This window comes from Pelophylax lessonae (assembly GCF_965119305.1).
Source record: "Pelophylax lessonae genome assembly, chromosome: 13".
NCBI classification, from domain to species: domain Eukaryota; kingdom Metazoa; phylum Chordata; class Amphibia; order Anura; family Ranidae; genus Pelophylax; species Pelophylax lessonae.
The window spans coordinates 204,262,860-204,272,207 of NC_138780.1; the positions used below are offsets into that span (position 1 = coordinate 204,262,860).

The 9,348-nt window shown below is 42.0% G+C and overlaps 1 protein-coding gene across 1 annotated transcript in view; it reads right to left on the reverse strand.

Annotated features, from left to right (window-relative positions):
• The window catches only part of LOC309569498 (NACHT, LRR and PYD domains-containing protein 12-like), a 1,417,729-nt gene extending 1,408,695 nt beyond the window's left edge, over positions 1-9,034 (reverse strand). Inside the window, exon 1 of the mRNA XM_082275358.1 lies at positions 8,973-9,034. The gene's annotated coding sequence lies outside the window, so the exon portion shown is untranslated. The remainder of the gene's footprint in view (positions 1-8,972) is intronic.
• Between the last annotated feature and the right edge of the window lie 314 nt (positions 9,035-9,348).

The window sequence follows — 9,348 nt, forward strand, 5'->3', positions numbered from 1 at the left end:
CCTTATGCAACTGTTAATTTTGTACTGTTCACTTCACCAATAAAAATCTACTAAAAAAAAAAGAATATTGGATATTTTATTTGGCATTTTTATGGTTATTCTATGCACTGTGGAAACCATTGTAAATCTGCACATACTCCTTGCACATTGGAAGCACTTGTTTGCACTTTCTTTACACTGTAGCCACCTTTTATTCATTTTGTAATATATGGTTTGATATGTTTGTCAATTAAAGGGTAATAGCTCCTCACCATATACAAAATTAATAGTTATGGGCCAAACACCCCCCTGTTCAGTTCGCACCAGAACTCCCGAACATGTAAAAGGTTCGGACCCGAGCCGCAAACTCTATTAAAGTCTATGGGACTCGAACTTGAAAAATCAAAAGTCCCCATTCTGAAGGCTTTTATGCAAGTTAATGGTCATAAAAAGGGCATGGGGGGCTGGGTATTACCCTGGAGGACATGTGTCAATGCAAAAAACATGTTTTTAAAAGATTTTACAAGAGCAGTGATTCTAATAATGCTTAATGTAAAAACAATAAAAATGAAAAGCTCCTTTAAATATAGTGCCTAGGGGCTACCCTTAGTCTGCCTGGTGCATCTGTGCCGTGTATAGAACCTGCTGCAGCAAAACTGACATATAAAAAGAAAAAAAAATGATATTTAAATTGCCAGCAATACAATACCATTGCCAGCAATACAATACTATTGCCAGCAATACAACATTTTTTTTTTTTTTTTAAATAGTGTGGGGGTTACCCCCAATTCATATCAGGTCCTTTAGGTCTTGTATAGATTTAAAGCGGAGTTCCGGGCACAAAATCGATGTTTTTTTTTGTGCCCGTCCGCTAGTTCTGGATAACCTGAAAAGGAATTGGATAGTTAGGGTTTTTTTTTTTTTAAAACTCACCTTGTAATTGTAGATCGTAAATACTCACCTCAGGGTACTTCCTCCCTCGGAGCCGCGGCTCTCCCCGTCACTTCCTGCCTCGCAATGATTCCTGGGAGCTGAACGTCATCGCTCCCAGGAATCAATGCGACGGCACCGGCCCTGCACGTCATTTCCGGGCGACGCCGCATTCCCCTGCTAAACAGCTTCTGGGCATGCCCAGAAGCTGTTTAGGAATGCGGCGCCGCACCGGAAGTGACGAGAGGGGCCGGTGCGGCGCATTCTGGGAGAAGAAGACGCGGAAGAAGACGCAGAAGAGGACCGCGCCGGCTTCAGCTGCCCACAAGAGAGATGGAAACGCTGTGGAAGAAATTTTATAAGTAAGTATTTCTTCTAAAAGGTAAGTGCGAACCGGGACAGATCAGAGGCTAGCCATTGTGGAATGTGCTAGCCCTGACTGTCCCGGGGGTATGCTTATTGAAAAATCACATCTGTGCCCGGAACTCCGCTTTAAGGAGAACCCTATGCCAACATTAAACAAAATGGCGTGGGGTCCCCCCCCAAAAAAATCCATACCAGACCCTTATCCGAACATGTAGCGTGGCATGGCAGGAAGGGGGGGGTGAGTGAGCACCCCCCTCCTGAACCATACTAGGCCACATGCCCTAAACATGGGGGGCTGCTTTGGAGGGGTTGCTCTGCCCTTCTTCCCCAAAGCACCATGTCCCCATGTTGATAGGGACAAAGGCCTCTTCCCGACAACCCTTGGCTGTGGTTGTGGTGGTCTGCGGGGGGCTTATCGAAATATGGAATCTACCCTACCCATTTACCAAAAAAGTTTCAAAATAAAAAAACACAAACACAGTTTTTGACAATTCCTTTATTAAAAATAAAAAACAATGTCCCCTGATGTAGATCTATTGTCAATAATGACACTCGCTGCACCGCTGGACCCGAAAAAAGAAAAACCTTTGCCTAAGAGGTTGGACCACATAGTGACATCACCTCATGGCACTGCCCCTGTGTGATGTCACCAATCAGTGCATGCTAGATCAGTGACATCACATGGGGGGCGGTGCCACCAGGTGATGTTGCTAGGTGGTCCCGCCCCTAACCTATTTAAGAAATGTCAAATGGCAGAGCAGGCAGACAGCAAGGAGCCTATGTTGAGTGCGGAGCTTTTTTTTTTTTTTTTTTTTTTTTTTTTACGGGTCCGGTGGCGGTCACTGGCATCATGATTAAGGATGGATATACATCGGGAGACATTTATGTTTATTTTTTATAAAGGAACTGTCAAAAACTGTGTGCGTGTGTTTCTATTTCTTTTTGACACTTTTTTTTGGGTGAATGAGTATGGGTACAATGTACTCCATACCCATTCAAATAGGGGGGCAGGATCTGGGGGATTGTTAAAGGGGACTTTCAGATTCTGATAAGACTCTCACAACCACAGTCCAGGCTTGTGGAGAACAGGCCCTTGTCCTCATCAACATGGGGACAAGGTGCCCCAAAGCACCCCCCATGTTGAGGGTATAAAAAAGAGAGAACAGAGCAGCGCCACCTGAGTGTAGTATTAAAACAATCCTTTATTGGCATAAAAGGTAATGCACTCACATGAGTGATAGGAAAGCAGGCTTTACTGCAAGTCATCCGATCCACTGCAGGGGAGGCAGGAGAGGTGTAGACAGCCCTGAGTCCTGGCTGTGTCAGTGGCTTCTGGCACTTCCTGGTGTCCTGACGGCATCACAGCTTCTCCCTCATCACATCTGGTGGAAGCGGGGTGGTGCTAGCGTTCGAGGCATGCGTGCCCTTCGTCAGGCATTGTCTAGAGACCAAAGGAAGCTCCCTCTTATATGGCTAGAGTTGGAGCCAGTGTCATCAGTTGTCAGGGAGATGGGGGAGTGGCTTGGAGCAGAGAGGAGCTAGTGTACAGCTGTGAGAGATAAGGGCTGAACATCCAGGCTGATTAACCCTATGTTCACTTGTTTGGAATATTATGGGCAGTTATGCAAGATGCTATTTAAGTAATAAAGCGCTCTGGGTGGATGGGGCCAGAGAGGGAAAAAAAAATAGCGCTGGTCCAGTATCTGTTATATATTTCTGTATTTTACATGTTGAGGGTATGTGGCCTGGTATGGCCCCCACCCTTTCCTGGTCTGCCAGGCTGCATGTTCGAATAAGGATCTGGTATGGATTGGTGGGGGGGGGGCCCACACCATTTTTCTTTATTTTGGCATGGGGCTACCCTTAAAATCCATACCAGACCCTAAGGGCATGGTATGGATTTGGGGGGGGAGGGGACCCACTTCATTTTTTTCACATTTTTCTATTGCCGGAAATGTTTTTTATTTTTTTCAGCTGTAAGCGGGGAAGCCTTTTGACAGCTGATGATTCATCTGTTGTTAAGGACACAGCAGCTGGCTGCACGGCCTGCTCTATAACAACCAGCTATTTGATGTGTCCTGATTGGACAAAGCCTTGCACCTGACCGTAAGTTGCATTGCTACAGCCAATCAGGGCTTAGAATGCACTGTGCAGCGCATTGTGGGGTGCTCGGTGGGCGAACATCCCGCTGAGCACCCCGCATGTACGGGTGTTCGCCGAAGGGGCGTGTAATGATATCCTGCACTGGATATACAAAAGCTGTCGCAGGCAGCCATGTTGTTCAGAAGCAACCATTTTGATCAGAGCGGCCATTGTCATGGCAGCCCAGAGATATATTCAGTGATATTCTCTCCCCCTCCCCATCTCAATTCACTCATGGAATGCAGAGGGTTTACACTTCAAATGAACTGTTATCTCAACAGAGACAGAAAACCCACTAATTGATCTAGCAAGATGTTGTTTCTTCCAGAACAGGCCGGTTATAAAACGTAGAGAAAATCCATAAAGGATAACAGACAGTCATAAATAGCACTCAACCAAGCTGTTTATTAAAAAACTTAACAGATACACACACAATTCATAAATGCAGACAGGAACATGACACATTACCAATAAGTATATATTTGGATGAGAAATGTCATACTGATCAAATTAAGACCATGCATGACCACCCTATCACAAATAGAACAGAAGATAGCGGTAAGATATTCCCTGTGTGATAACCTTATCTGTGTTTGGTATTTCTTGATGCCAAATTACATGCTGAATGATAAACTATCAGTTTAAAGAATGTAACCATTACATATTTTGAGATATGAAGAGTGGTATGAATCTGTCCACAGAGGAGGACCTGATATTGTCATAAACCCAGGACAGCCCATTGCCACTCCGTTTTAATTGGTCAGGGGTATCCGTCAACACCCCTTTGATTCTAGAGAAAAGGCTGACTAAAACTGAGTTATCAGAGTTCTTATGGTAACATCAAAGAGGAACATCTATCGAGTTTGAGAACAGGTCACACCTGGCTCATTGATTGAACTCTGATAACACCCAGGACATTGAATGCAAGTATTCTTACTTCTCAATTCTACCATATTTTTCTAATTGCTGAATTGCGTCTCTATTTCTTTGAAACACCTTTTTTCTGTAAATATTTTATTTGCACCAACTCTGAACTTTTTATTATTAAACTTTATTTTGAAAAAGTGTTAACCTTGTCCCTAAGCTCTTAATGCAAGCTAACAATGAACCTGTCTCTTGAAGAGTGCTACTGTATACAATAGATCCTCTGAACATTCCTGTCTGTGGTGACAATGCGTGTTACAGACGATTATTCTAAAATCATAATTGGTATTTCTAAAATTAAGACCTTCCTACGGCTCTGGAAATAAATAAAGGAGGTGGTGTCAGTGAAATGGTTAATTGCTTAATTAGCCCAGTGACAATCGCTCTCAGCCTGCTGACACCTAGATTGTGGTCCCGCAAGCTTGAAAATCTTTGTGCAGGGTGCAGCTGAGAGTGGCATTGTTACGTAAGTGACAGCAGGGTGTGGGATTGGCTGGTCCTTTGTCACGAGTTAGTGAGAAGGACAGGGATCTGATACCCGCCTCCGTCACATATTGCAGACGGGCAATATTCAGGCCGAACTTATGCTCCAAACCACTCACCCAACACTACTAATTAATAGGGAGGGCGTTTCTGTAGCAGCACTGATCTGTTTCAGGAACTGATAAATGCAAAGCAACAGGATAAGAAAACTCTGCAGCAGTTTGTTTACAGGATTATGGGACTAAAGCAAAAAGTACTGTGGTCATCTCAACAAGCGGGTGCTGCTATTGTTTATGGTAAGAACCGGATACAAGGAGTATTTCTTTGCACGTTATACCAGTGGTTAAAGCGTAACTCCACTTTTGTTGAGAAGAAGACATCCCCCTCTGGGTCATCTCTGTACATTGCAGGGATTGTAACAAACTTTGTTGCAGATTCCTATCTTTTGTTATTCAGAAGAAATCATTGTTTGTTCCTCTGTGCTGAGTGGGTCAAATGGGAGTGGTTTTATATTTATCTATCAGCTGTGGCAGCTGCAGGGCTCTAATGAGGAAAGCTGCTGGGACTGCATCCCTTTAGACGTGTTCCTATTGGGAGGATCTCACCAAAAATGACATATTTGTTGCAGGGGATGCCAGAAATCTGACTTGTATCTTAGTGCACACTTTTGGGAAAATTGGTGACCCAATCACACAAGCAAGAAATTATGTTTCTGGGGGTGTGGTCAGTATACATTCTGTGTACAGAACAGCTCCAGGCGGCCGTATTGCATTTTCAGAAAATTACAACAGCTGCAGATTGAAAAGGAAAGGTAATTTTTAAAGAAATGCATTATCCAGGGAGACATAAAAATTATCTATAGAGGAATTAAAATAACCTATAAATGTTATATTGCTCTGATCTGCCTCATTACATTGGGGTAAATCTTTATACTTCTAATTATTCAAAGTGCCGTTAGTCTAACATGGAGTAGTATATGGAACCTGTAATGTTAGAGTTTCTATTCCGTCCACTAGAGGTCAACCTTACGTGATTGCACATAACCTGATCCTTTGAAATGTAAAATACGATGGATACCACGGATCGGGTATAAAAGGACTGACGTGCATTACGCTCTTTACGTCCTGAAGAAGCGTGCTGCGTCACGCGAAACGCGTTGACGTCAGACGCACCATAGACCTCACGACGACAGCTCCACCCACCTTACCCGGAAGGCACGCCACCACTATCTACGAGCGCGGGAGACAAACTCATTCATTTGACCACGCAGCAAACAAATACTGCATGTTTTTTCCGAACCATGGGAAATTGATCGGCCATCTTCCGTTCACCTGGCTTAAACATCCACTTTATAACCAAGCACATTCAATTTCAAGGACCTTTTGACTACCTTGCATCTACAGACAGAGATATCTGGAGGGATTCGGCATCTATAGACAGAGACATCTGGAGGGATTCGATACTTATACATCCTGTCCGGACACGTGAGTTTAGGATATACACATATCCATATAACCAGTCCTGTCAACTGCTTGCAAAATCTGTCTGCTGCTTTAGACTGCTTCCGATACAACTATCAAACATATGTGCAGCCTCCTCTCCATGTCCAAAAAACTCTAAATGAGGGTCCACATATTCTCTATATGCGAGTGGAATAATACCTCATTATAGACAATTTCTCAAACCAGGAGAGTAAAAGGCAACACAGAGTTTGAATAGCAATTAGCTAATTATATGTGCTTCATGTGCTGCTGCTTTCATGTTGTCAGTTTGTCCTATGAACCATCTGCAAATTGATGCACCTTTACTATGGTAAATTTCCTATGAACACTTCAAATGTGGAGGGTCCACACTGATCAACTTCGGTGGAATAATTCCTCCTAATGAACTGTCTTTACATTACTTGAAAGAACATCGAGTTTAATGTCAGAGTGCACAGACATAAAATGAAAATCAAATGTTACTACTATATGCTATGAATTTATTTACCATATGTAATAGGAACAAACTCCGTGAATCAATCTGCCGCAATATTTTTCATATTCTTTTTTGAATACCTCATTTGGATTTCACCATGATACTGGATGTAGCGAGTTGATGATACGGTTAAGGAACATAGCCAATTGTATCAACTACATGGATGGAAATTAATCTTTCTGCATCTCCCATTGCCTTCCCTTTGGCCCCATACTTCCACTCTGCCCTGTACTCAATCAGGCACCTGTTAATATTACCATATATGGAGATCAAAGGTTGTCTCTATATGTGATATAAAACTTATGAATCATACCAAATACAGGGCTGCCATATAGCGGTAAAACGGACATCTACTTATTTTCTACCATTTGGGGCATTTTTGGTAGGTGGGTGGAGCTTAAGTGAGGTACTTTGTTGCTATCAAGGCGGACCTCTCACATACATGCATGTGTTTTTATTCATGTCACTATACCTTTTTTGTAAGTTTATTTGTGAGGTGTATGATTTTATCTTGATTTTCTCCAATAAAGTAATGTTTTTCTAACCAATTACCAGTGTTTGAGCCATACATGCAACTCTTTTCTGTCCATTTTGTTCTACATGCAATATAGTTGCTTGGCTCACCGGCTATACGCCGTTTGGTAATATTGGTATTACTTGCAATTTATGTCACATCCCACTACATCCTTGACTAACCAAGGAATATAGGGAATTTTATTGGTCCGCCCCATCCCCCTCTCCCTCAATTTTTTGATTCATTTTTAATAACATTCAATTACAATATGATTTGTTTTGCAATTGTATACGCTATATTGTTTTTTCTTTATATTCTGATTTTTTTTTCCCCACAAAAGTGGAGTTACCCTTTAAGTGAAACATATAGTGAAATTGGAAGGGATATCAAACCATACATTTCAGACTTACCAGTCACTGATGATTCTATTCTAGAGAAAGTTACCAAAGCAACCCAAGTAGAAGCAGAGAGGCAAGTCAGACTGAGTGGCACTGTTAGGTCCAAGTTAGCCATGACACATGTCACACAGGCACATCAAACAGAAGTCATAGACTGTGGCAATACCACTCATGCTTCACTTGTAGAATTAACTGTGCAGGTTGCTGACCTGGCAAGTGCAATGAGAAAGTGTGGAGATGGTCCAGCAAAGTTGTCAGATCATAAAAGCAGGAATATGCAGAGATGTAAACCATGTGTGAGCCAAGGAAAAGTAAAATGTAGGCATTGCTTTACCTGCGGACAAGAAGGTCATATGGCATGAGGGTGCATAAAAAGAGAAAAGCTTCCGGGAAAGGAGAAGTGGTCACAGGTGTGGGACAACCAGTGACCAGCTATGATAAGAAGTCCAAAGTCACCTCAGAACCTACAGAAATCCTTCACTCACTTTGTCAATGTGAGTCAAAAAAAGTAGCCAGACTAATAGGGAGCAAATGCTTACTGACTTGTAATTTAGGAGGGGTACCCACAAAAGTACTCACTGACACGGGTTCCCAAAAAGGCATTATGGCTGCAAGCTGGGTTCAACCAGAAAACAAAAACAAACTGCAATTCAGCCAACTGACAAACTGTTATTAAAAGACAGCAAGCTAACCATCACTGCAGCAAATGGTTCTGTTTCCTTTGGTAAGTGGGTGAAATTGTAGCTAAAAATTGAAAACTGAAGTGGAAAAAGGGCAACAATCCTTGTCCCAGTGCTAGTTAGCCAGACTTGCTCTGCTACTCCAATTCTAGGGTTCAATGCAATTGAAGAACCGATAAAAGAGCATTCCGACAGTTCAAACTCCGGTAATAATGACATGATAATGCTATTGAGTGAAACAATGTGTACAAAAAAATATAAAGCTAATGCATTAGTAAGCCCCATGCTGTCTTCTTTAATGAAGAATCATGCAAATAAAATATATATACTGGTAGAGAAACCATTAAACTCCATAAAGGAGAGGTATGTACCATACTGTGTAACATTCATTTCTAGCCACCATTCAGCTATGGCCCAGTGGGTAACACATGCAAAAAAAAAAAAAAGTAAAATCTCAAGCAGGAAAAGGGTTAACACATTTTGTTATGTAAATTGTATGATCTAAAGTGGAATGTCTGAATTTCGGGAATACATAACACCACCAGACCTGAGCTTTGGAGAAAATTATTAATATATTACCTTTCAGCTCTGGAGTCAGGGAGTGTCCGAATTCATCCAGCAGAATCTGATCCACCAAACCCTCACCTATAGAGAAATAAATAATTAAAATCTTTGCCATTGGGCAGGTGCCCCAAATTATATATATACTGGGAGGAAATTATTAGTACTGTAAATTTCCGTATTTGGGGAAGAGCTTGGATTAGACCCAATGCCATGTATACTAGGCCATATGGATGGAGACAATACCATTCACTGTACAGATTGCAGTGACTACTTGCTTATTTCAGGCTTGTAAGTTGATTGCACAGAGGTGATTGGCTCCTACACCAACATACAGGGAATGGGTAAAGGTGATAAATGATGCGATAAGAAAATAAAAATATGTGTGTATAAA